This window comes from Saccopteryx leptura, unplaced genomic scaffold (genome assembly GCF_036850995.1).
Source record: "Saccopteryx leptura isolate mSacLep1 unplaced genomic scaffold, mSacLep1_pri_phased_curated manual_scaffold_36, whole genome shotgun sequence".
Lineage (NCBI taxonomy): Eukaryota > Metazoa > Chordata > Mammalia > Chiroptera > Emballonuridae > Saccopteryx > Saccopteryx leptura.
In genome coordinates, this window is record NW_027095718.1 from 563,241 (window position 1) to 574,488 (window position 11,248).

At 44.6% G+C, this 11,248-nt stretch overlaps 1 pseudogene; it reads right to left on the minus strand.

Moving 5' to 3' along the window:
- Positions 1-7,141, minus strand: part of LOC136386990 (histone-lysine N-methyltransferase PRDM9-like) — a 172,959-nt pseudogene extending 165,818 nt beyond the window's left edge.
- Positions 7,142-11,248: the final 4,107 nt, after the last annotated feature.

The window sequence follows — 11,248 nt, forward strand, 5'->3', positions numbered from 1 at the left end:
GAAGGAGGAGGAGAAGTAGGAGGAGGAGGAGGAGTAAGAAGAAGAAGAGAGATAGAGGGAGAGAAGCATTTATTCATTATTCTACCCAGACATGCAGTTATTGATCATTTATTGTATGTGTCCTGACCCAGGCTCAATTTTGGTATTACAGGATGGTGCTCTACTGACTGAGCTAACCTTCCAGGGCCCCCAACCATACTACTTACATGCCTGACTCCTATCCCTCTCCACCTAATACACCATGCTCTCTCACTTGGAGATGAAGTAATCTCTGAGAGGATTTCCTACTGAGTGTATTTTCCAAAAATTAACAAAGCAAATCTTAGAGAATGAGGCACCACATAGCTGAGAACAGCACCATTGTCCCACCTCACTCAGGAAGGTCCCCAGTGTCTCAGTTTGGATCAGAGCACTGCATTTCCAGGCACTGCTGGGCATCTGTCAGACCTCTGCTCTTACCCTGTATTTTAGACAGTAGTGGCCCTCAGAAAACAGGCCCTGGCCGGTTTGCTTAGTGGACAGAGTGTTCATTTGGAATGTGAAAGTCCCAGGTTCAATCCCCGGTCAGGGCACACATGAAAAGTGACTATCTGCATTTCTTTTCCTCCTTCTCCCCTTTCTGTCTCTCTTTTCCTTCCACAGCCAGTGGCTTGATTGGTTTGAGCATCAGCCCGATAGCTCAGTTGGTTCAAGTGTTGACCTCAGGCGCTGAGGACAGATCGGCGAGTCTGAGCATGGACCTCAGACTGGAGTTGCTGGGTGGATCCTGGTCAAGGCAAATGAAGAAATCTGTCTATCTTCACTGCTCTCACTTAAAAATAAATTAAATCAAAAGTAACAAATATAAAGATTTTTTTCTAAGAATCAAAGCCATATGAAATGAATCCTTAATTTCTGAAACATCTGATTAGATCTTACTGATTTTAGAGTGTACGATTAAAATTTCTAAGAAGAATTCTCTTTTCTTTCCATTTTGAAGAATACTTATCCCACCTCTAGCTGCTGCGATCTCTCTCTTCTGCTTGCTGCTGCACTTGATGCCCAGCTTCTGGCCAAACTCATCACCATACCAGACTAACAGCTCACAGTCTGGCCTGATGACCCAGCAGGTTTGATAGAAAATCTGCCTGTGATAATGAAAGGCCACCAGGTTCTGCTCTTCATCATCCTGGGCACAATTCACATACCTGGGATTGAGGCAGGTGAGAGAAAATAAACACACAGATAGTAGGCGATGAGTTCCTACTATCTCTCAGATCCATGTCCAGCTCTGCACCTGACACTTGGGCTCTGATGTCTCCCACACCCACAGTGCTCCTGGATAACCTTCTCTTCAATGTCTGAGCCTGTCACAATGTCATACTACTTCCTATATCCAGGTCCTGCTAACGGTGCTCATCCTGCCTAATACCATTTTCCAAAGCCAATTCCAGACATACCCTTCACCCTGATTGGCCATAAAACCCAGTGACCTCTAGCTTCTGTAAACTAACTAAGGTTCTTTTTTATATCATAAAACTTGCTTCTTGACATTGGACTCTGTCTAAATTAGTTCACATCATTCAATACTCAGTCCAAGTCCAACTTTCTTGAGAGGCCTTTATTAATTTTCCTCAAATTTTATTTAGGTAGCATTTGATGCCTCACCCAGGTTCCCATAAAAACCTGGAGGCCCCCCCAAAAGTGAGAAGTGGGGAAGTAGACAGACTCCTGCATGTGCCCAACAAGGATCCACCCAGGGGGAGATGCTCAGCTTATCTGGGGTGTTGCTCTGCTGCAACCAGAGCCATTCTAATGCTTGAGTCAGAGGCAGAGGCCATGGAGCCATCTCAGTGCACAGGCAAACTTTGCTTCATTGAAGTTTTGGCTGTGGGTTGGGAAGAGCAAGATAGAGATAGAGGAGAGGGGGAAGGGTGGAGAAGTTTGGCACTTCTGTGTGCCCTGGCCAGGAATCAAACCCAGGACTTTCATGGGCCAAGCCGATGCTCTACTGCTGAGCCAACTAGTCAGGACTTGAAGGTCCCTTTGTCTTAGCAAGATCATAAAGAAGAAAAATATCTTATTCACATTCTGTAGCCCCTGATAAAACAGCCCCTCAGGGAAGTGGCTCGTGATCATTGCTCTTCAGGCTTCAGAACTCAGTTGCAGTTAGAAGGGAGGCTGGGATAATTTTCTGCCCTCACAAGTTTAGGAGAGTGGTCTGCGAACTCATTAGTCAACAGAGCCAAATATCAACAGTACGACGAATAAAATTTATATTGAGAGCCAAATTTTTTAAACTTAAACTATATAGGTAGGTACATTCCTTATTGCGTTAGTGCCTGCATGTGTTATTTTGTGAAAGAGCCACACTCAAGGGGCCAAAGAACTGCATGTGGCTCATGAGCCACAGTTTGCTGACCACTGGTTTAGGCTATCCTTGGTTTAGGTATCCTGGCACTGTGCACTTCTCAGAAAATAGAAAAATTATAGTTAAATATTTCTAAAATCAATTGTTTCACTGTGTCTGCAATTACTCCTCCATAAGAAGATGGGTTATATGATCTGCTTAAGTAATGAATACCTTCAACTAAACTGGAATATAGGAAGGTCTTAAATAATGTTCATTAGATCAATTAAAGTGTAATCCAGGCCCTCAAAGTTTTTTTCCAGTGCCTAAATTTTTTCTAAGGTAGAAATTTATATTTTGAGGACATATTCTATATTTTTAATGCCTTTTTTTCTCTAACTATCTCCTGCTTTGAAAGAGCTTTGGAAAAAAAAAGAAAGAGCTTCGAATGGAGAAAAAAGAGAAACAGAGGATTGAGGGAGACTACTGAGGAAGGCTTGATGAGAAGGAAAGATTTATGGGCCTGAGAAGGATGAGTGTTCTTGTGACTCCCAGAAAATTCTTGGCCTTACCTCATCCAGTTGGCCAAGGATCCATCCACATACTCATGGCAGTTTCTCCCTTTGGTGATATGCATTTCAGGAAGAAAATATAAAGACATTTTTTGGATGAGAAGGTAATAGAGAAAATATTTTACCCTACTGTCAACAAAGCTCTTTCAGCTTGCATGCATTGCCATTCTGGACCATATGATATTTTCCTTACTCATCACATCTGAGTTGACCTGTCCACTCAGGGCTCGGAGGAGGCATTCCTTTGTGTTTGTACCACTTTGCTTCCACTTAACCTGTGATCCTTAACAGGAACTCTATGGTCTGCAAAATCCACTCAGTACCCAGAGCTAACCATATTGTCTCCATCCATGTCCTAGCATGTAGAAGGGAAGGTCCCACCAAGCCATGGGAGGGATGTGGGAAGTCACAAGACTGGGGAAGAGGCAAATATTTCTCACCTGCCAGGAGTATCCATTGTTGGCTGCCTCTTCATCTTCTATGATCTGGCCTTTACAAGGGCCAAAGTGCAGACCCACTGACAGAGCAGATGCCTTGTTCCACACTCCAAGCCCAGCCTCAGAGATGCTGGATGTGCTGTTTCTCAACTTATGGGGCAGAGTGGGGGCTGCGTGGTTTGGATGCCCCTTATCCACTGCACTGTCTTTTTACAAATGTAGGGGGCCCATGCAGTCACAACTATCAGTGAAGAAGTTCTGACAGTTCTCACAATCTGGGGGTGAGAGCAACAGGGATTATGGAAGGTGTAGTGCATGTCCCTGGACATATAGAGCTTCAGAGAGAGCCCAGGCACTCACATCACTGAGCCTCAATTCTAGGGGAACAGAATGCTCTAATGGGCAAATGACCAGATGAAATTATTGTATGAAGAGTTAACATGCTTTGTGAGGGTCACTTACAGAGGTAGTCATCATTCTCGGGCACGCTGACCTTTTGGTACACATGGCATTTTCTTTCTTGTAGGCTATACCTCTTTACTTCAGTCTCCTTTCTCCTGAGTTCTAAGTTGGAGAAGAGTGAGTTTGGTGGAGTCTGGAGTGTTAGTCCCTATTTTGTCAGAAAACACACAGTCTCCTCCCATCAAATTATCACCTGTCCTTCTATATACTCTGGTATTTTCCTTTGTCAACTATTGGCTCAGAGAGCCTCTACAATATTAAGCCTCTACACTGACTACAGATGGCCAATGCAATATTTGTGTCTAGATCTTCCCATTATGAGGTTTAACTTCCCAACTTTTAGTTATTCGTAAAATATTTATTAAGGGCACAGTATATGTAAGGTATTGAGGAAAGGCCTGGTATACAACACCAACAGCATATGGTTGCTATTATCAGAGATGTATTTATTGGACAACGTGTATGTGTCAGTTCTTTTACATTGAATTTAAGCCCTAGCCAGTGGCTCAGTGTATAGAGCATTGGCCTAGTGTATGTCCCAGGTTTGATTCCAGTCAGGGTACATAGGAGAAGTGACCATCTTCTCTCCACCCCTCTGTCTCCCCCTTCTCTCCCTCTTCCTTTTCTGCAGCCAGTGGCTCAAATGTTTTGAGTATTGGCCTGGGTGCTGAGGATGGCTTGGTTAGCCAGAGCACATCATCCTGAGATGCTAAAAAACAGCTCAATACTCGAGAATTGGGATTGTGGTGTAGATCCTGGTAAGAGTGCATATGGGAGTAGCCTCACTATCTAAAATCATCTTAACTAAAATATAAACAAATACATACACTAAGAAATAAATTGAATTGAATACTGTCAAAGAATATATGCATGTATCTTCACCTTACACATTAGCATTCAAGAGCTCAGAGAATCTGTAAGATTTGCCCAAAGCTCCAGTGCTAAATTCACTCTCAGTTTAGTAGAGCTTAAATCCAGGCCTATCCAAAGTCCACCCCACACACCTAGGTCATACTTATTAGCCTTTCTAGAGGACTCAGAGGAACTGAAATCTACAAATGATTTTCTTTTACCCAATTTTCATCTAGAGTGTTGTCCAGAGGTTCTTGCTTCTCCACAATGGACTGTGATGCTGAAGACCCAGGTTTGAAACCCCGAGGCTGCCATCTTCAGTGCAGGTTAATTTGGCTTTAGTGCTGGCTCACCAGCTTGAGCACAGGGTCACCGGCTTGAGCTTGAGATCATAAGCATGACCCCATGGTTGCTGGCTCAAGTTCAAAGTAGCTGGCTTGAGCAAGGGGTCACTCATTATGCTGTAGCCCCCTAGTCAGGGCACATATGAGAAAGCAATCAATGAACAACTAAGGAGCTCCAATGAAAAACTGATGCTTCTCATCTCTCTCCCTTTCCTCCAGTCTGTCCCTGTCTGTCCCTTCCTCTCTCTCTATCTCTCATTAAAATAAAAAAGAAAATAAAATACTGGTTGTTCATGTCAAAAATATAATAAAGGTCACTTAACTCAACAGAAAATCCATTTCTTTAACATAACACTTTCTCTTTTCTATCTTCTCTTTTTAAATTAAAAAAAAAATTGCCTAACCTGTGGTGGCACAGTGCATAAAGCAATGACCTGGAACACTGAGGTCACCAATTCAAAACTGCAGGCTTGCCTGGTCAAGACACATCCAAGAAGCAACTATTACAAGTTTATGCTTTCTGCTCCTCTCTGCTACCCCCTTTCTCTTTTTCTCTCTCTCTCACTCCTCTCTCTAAAATCAATAAATTAAAATTTTTTTATTATTTTTAAAGAGAGGAGGGAAGAGAATGAGAGAGAAACATTGATTTGTTTTTCCATTCATTTATGCATTTAGTGGTTGATTATTCTTTTTTTTCTTCTTCTTTTTTATCTAGAGAAACAGACAGACAGGAAGGGAGAGGGATGAGAAGCATCAACTTATAGCTGTAGTACCTTAGTTGTTCATTGATTGCTTTCTCATACGTGCCTTGACCAGGGGACTCTAGCTCAGTCAGTGACCTCTTGCTTAAACCAGCAACCTTGGGCTTCAAGTCAGTAACCATGGGGTCACATCTACAATCCCATACTCCAGCTAACAACCCTGCACTCAAGTCTGTAAACCCATTCTCAAGCTACAACCTTGCGTTTGGAACCTGGGTCCTCGTCATCCCAGGTTGATGCTCTATCCTCTGTGCTACCAACTGGTCAGGCTTCAATGGTTGATTCTTATATGCACCCTTACTGGACATCAAACTCACAATGTTGGTGTATGGGGATGACTCTCTAATGAATTAAGCAACTTGGCCAGGGCTCCTTTCTGTATTCTTGTTTCAGAGTGGCCTTGTCCAGTCTAATGGTACAGTGACCACCTTGCCTCCTTTTCTTCTTATCCTTTCACCTTTACACATTTAACTGTCCTTGCCCTTCCTTAATTATCAGAGTCTGGTCAGCACCAAACAGTCTTGGGAACAGAGCCTCAGGTCTTTGGACCACAGAAACCATTTGGGTCAAGTTAGAGATCACATCTGGACTTCAGCTGTGTTTCAATGCTAGACCCATGAATGCAGAAGGACCTTACTTACCACACCCTCATGAAACCAGACACACTGAAGAGATGGCTGACACAGGGCCTGATACAATGGTCCCTACCCTGGCCTACAACCCCAGCTGTCTTAATCACCATAATTAATCCTTTCCTGTCTGCAATGTGGCCGGCATTGCCCAGGGAGCCCTGTCCTGGAGCACTGCTCACCGGCCAGACCTTCCTCCTCCTCTTGTGATGACAAGCGTTCTGAATGAGTTATTTCTTACGTGCTTTTATACTTTTATACTGTTCCAACTCATTAACACATCTATAAATATGTGTAATTATTTACACATGGAAGCGGTGTAGTAAATCACCCCTTACTGCACAATGCACAATTTGCAGTTCATTCACAATTTGCATTTTATTTGTTTACTAAAGGCAAGCTCTGTCCCTCATTATCTGTTGAGATGACTGGGTCGGTTTCAATAGGGCAGCGCCATGCCTGCGGCCCCTCACCTCGCTGCCTTCTTGGAGTCCATTCTTAATACGAGTCCTCAGTGTCCTCCACCAGGGGTCTGGTGGCCTGCTGGCGGTGAACCATGAAAGCGGGCCGAGTGGCTCTGAGGCATGGGGAGAAACAAAGTCGTGGTCCCCAAAGGGAAGCACTTGAAGTAGCAGTCTGGACACTGGGCTGGCCCGCATGTCGCCCGGGGTTTCCCGCACCCTGTCACATTTGTGCAGTAATGCCTCTGGGTTACTCTTCATGTGGGGGCAGCTCGCCTTCTCCCAGTCACCCATGGTGGCCACCCTTCCCGGGAGAAGTAGGCACAGATGTCCCTGAAGACGTCGGGGGCCTGGGGGTGATGCGGCCACCTCACTACACGCAGCGGCCCTTGGAACCGCCCCTCAACCCGTTGGGTCTGGGCTGCCCCCAGCCCACTGCCTGGTGCTCACCTGCAGCTCCCTCCATGCCCCACGTGGGGATCCCTTCCACGTCCACCCTGCACGTCCAGCCTCCACTGCCTGCCTAGGAGACAGCATTGAGGCTGACTGCTTGGCCCATGGTGCGCACGTGGGGCCAACTCCAGGGACGCAAGGACGGGCCAGGTCAGGGACTCCAGGCAAGTCAGTGACCCCTTTGCTCAAGCCAGCAACTTGGGATTTATACCAGTGACCTTTGGGCTCAACCAGCGATCATGGGGTCATGTTTATGATCCTGGGCTCAAGCTGGTGAGCCTGCACTCAAGCTGGATGAGCTTATTACATTTTCTTGTTGTTCAAGCGCTCTCTTGAGTTTCTCAATTCTACTCTCAAGTTTATCGAACATCGTTATGACTGTTTGCTTTGAATTCTTTATCTGTTCAATTACCCATCTCCATTTCATTAGGATATTTCTCTGGATTTTTTTTCTTATTCCTTCATTTGGGGTATATTCTTCTGTCTCCCCATTTTGCTGGACTTTCTGTTTTTGTTCCTTTGAGTTGAATGGAATAGTCATCTTGCCAAGTCTTGAAAATGTTGTCTCTGTTACATTGTGTGTTGAACAGTTTCAGCCTGCAGGTTGTAGTTGGGGGGACGTGCATGCAGTGCCTGTCCTGTCACCTGGTTTGAAGGAGTGGGTTCTGAATGGGCCACCTGGGGTGTGTGAGCCTCCTTGCCTTTTAATCTGGGCAGGGCTGCCTGGTGCAAAAGGTGCTGCATGGTGTGTGCTCTGCATGGTCTGCGCTGGGTTACCTGTTTGCTTTCTTGTATCTCACCACCCATTAGATCCACCCTTTGTCCTGGTGGGGTAGCCTGGGTGCACATACAGTCTTAATGTGTTCATTCTTCACCTTCTTGGGGCTTGGCAGCCCTGTGCACATGCACAGCATTGCCCCCCTCACTCCACACTGGGCCACAAGGTTTTGCTAGCTTTGTGCTTTCTTTGGGTAGAGCTGCCCATCCAGTGTGAGCAGCATTGCCCCCCAATCTTTGCACTTTCTCTGATCAGGGAGTCCAGTGTGCAGACCATAGTCCATTTGCTGGCTCCCCATTTTCCTGGAGGGGTAATACCAGTAGTGACCCACTTTCTCTGGGTCAAATAGTCCTGCAGCTGGTACTGAAATGTTTTCCTAGCTCTGCACTATCTCTAGGTGGGGGAGCCCCACATGCACAGGCAGCTCAGTGGGTGAAGTGTCACCCTGCCATACCTACCTGCTGGGTCAATATCTGGGAAGAGGAGCTCTCTTTATACAAGCTAGGCTGCCCTCATAATTATGTTGTATTTAGCTCCACGTGTTATAAAGTACCACACCCCAGATTCTGAAAGGCACTGTACCTCACTTCATTGAGTTCACATAGAGACACCCAGTCCATATAAATTTTGAAGAGTTTTGTTAAAGGCGGAGATTTATTAAATATGTCGGCCACATATGGCTGACACAGGGCAGCAGACCCAAATTGTGCAGTCCCCAAAAATAGTTCAGGGGCTGCTTATATGCCCATGATCACACAGGGATGGAGCAGAGCCTGACATCATGGCACAAGCTGAAAATATTTGTTTAGGGGTTATACAGAACATTAAGACTTTCAAGGTAATACAATCAATGATATTTACAATCTTTTAGGGTTCATCTTCCCTCACTAGCCTAGGGGTATTTTATTCTCAAGATTCCAGAAAAGGGGAGAAACTACAGTCAATGCATGGTGGTATGTAAGTTCTGCCTCCTATTGAAAGAGAAGAAGTTTCCGGTAAACCTTTATTTTAGATTTAAAACTAAATGACCCATTGTTCTTGCCAGCCAGAAACTTTTACATTCTTCTCCCTCCCCTCCCCACAGGAAGGATGTGACAGGAAAGCCTGATAGGAAAGCCTGACCTTTCCTTCCAGAACATCACTATTAATTTTCAGCTTTTTGGTACCTTACAATGCAGGAAGGGTGGCTGGGGATGTGCTGCAGTGTCCAGTGTTTGGCCATTGTTGGGCAGATAAAATATATTATGCTCACTTTGTTAAAGATGGCACTGCCCACGTGGAAGCCATTGCCCAGGTGATGTTAATGTGTGTTGGGGGTGGGCTGTGGGCAGGCAGAATCCTTGTAGCCTGGGGCTTTGTTTTGGGATTAAGCCTTTCCCACCCTTTTTGATGTGGGGTGGTACAATCCCATCATGCCTCAAATAGGTGACTTTGTGTTAGAGACTTCCCTATTTTGTATATTGGATTAAAGGTTTTGATTTCTACACTATAAAATGGGGGCAGAAAGGGAGCTTGCGTTCTCGGTTCCTGAGATTATCATTAAAGGAGAGAGCAGAGAGGAGAGGGGTGAAAGGCCATGTGGAGGAGGCCAGGAGAAGCAGCCAAGATGGCAGAGTGTTGAGTGAGAAGCCAGTTTGTGCAGTTTGTGCAGGGAAAAGGAAGGAGATGGGGAACAGAGGTGAATAAAATCTGGTGAGCTAAAAACCTTTGATTCTAGGAAACTTGGATAAGTCAGTAGTTTTGTGAGCACTGAATGTGGGTGGGTTTTGGAGCCCAGTGTGTGTTTTTACTTGCCCGCTGGGTGCAAGCTAAGATTAAAGATGATGGCTCACTAGTTTTTGGCTCCATTGTTTCTTTACCGACTGTCCGAATCCAATGTGAACCTGCATGGGCCAGGCTGTTGTGATGATGGCTGTGGCTACTGGCTTTACAGCCATAGAGCCTGCATGTAGCTCCAGTCTTCTATCCACATGCCCAGGAGCTGTAAACAGTGGTGTTCACTGGTCTCTTCAGTCCTGAGCTGATCTTTCACCTCCTACAGAGCTCTCATGGTTCCTCAGCCTTTTCTATGCTTGCTCTCTCTCTCTCTCTCTCTCTCTCTATCTCTCTCTCTCTATCTCTCTCTCTCTCTCTACCTTGTGCAGAAGCTGTTTAATTGTTTCTCAGTTGTCTTTCAGGAGGAATTGTTCTAAGTAAAGGGGTACATTGGATGAGTTTGGGGGAGGTTGCAAGCTCAGCGTCCACATGTGCCACCATCTTTGACCCACTGGAGAGTTCTTAAATAAAGTCTGATATTGGCTGCAGCAACAGGATTCTACTCTGATACACTCTTATTCCTCATATTCAAATGTCTATACAATTTTTGAGACATTGGTTTTCTGTCTGACTTCAATTCTTTGTTGGATCCAGGAGGAGGAGTTTATTTTCACCTTGTTTAATCTTTTTCTTCTGTGAGGATGGGCATGATAACTGCCAAGCTTCTTACTTGTAGGACCAGAAACCAAAAGTCTTGCATTAGTTGCTTTTTATCTCTTGGCTTATGTTTCCTATTTGTAAAGTAAAGGGATCATATCACTCCATGGTGCCTAAAGTCTCCTCTAGCTCCAGCATTCTGTTCATTCCATAAGCACTGACTTGAATGACTGACAGTGCCAATTTGTGACATTTGCTACCATTCTACAGGTAGACCTGCAGGTGGACAAAGAGAGGCACATTTTTTTGGAGTCCTCCCTTAATTACGTTTATCAAATCCAGGAAGTTCAGGAGTCCAAGAAATTCAACATTGTGGAACCAGTAAGTTCCATGTATTCTTTAATGATCTAAAATTATTTTCTGAATAGTTTCAGAAACTATTCAGAAGTTTAGAAGCAGAGAACTTTTATCATAAACTTAGGATATTGAAAAATGTGAATGTGTATAATTGTGATGAATCTCTCTCTTTCCTTCCCCATTTTTTCTCTCTAGCTATGATTTGTTTTTCTTTTTATTTCTTCCTCTCTTCATCTTCCCCTCCCTGGATTTCTCTATCACCATTCTTTTCATCTTGTTTTCCTCCATTCCTTCCTGCCATGCTTTCATAAAGCCTTTGAAACTGCCCATCATATACCAGGCACTGTGCTAGGAACTAATGTCCCTGCACTCAATGACTTCCCATTCTACTATTTTTACTT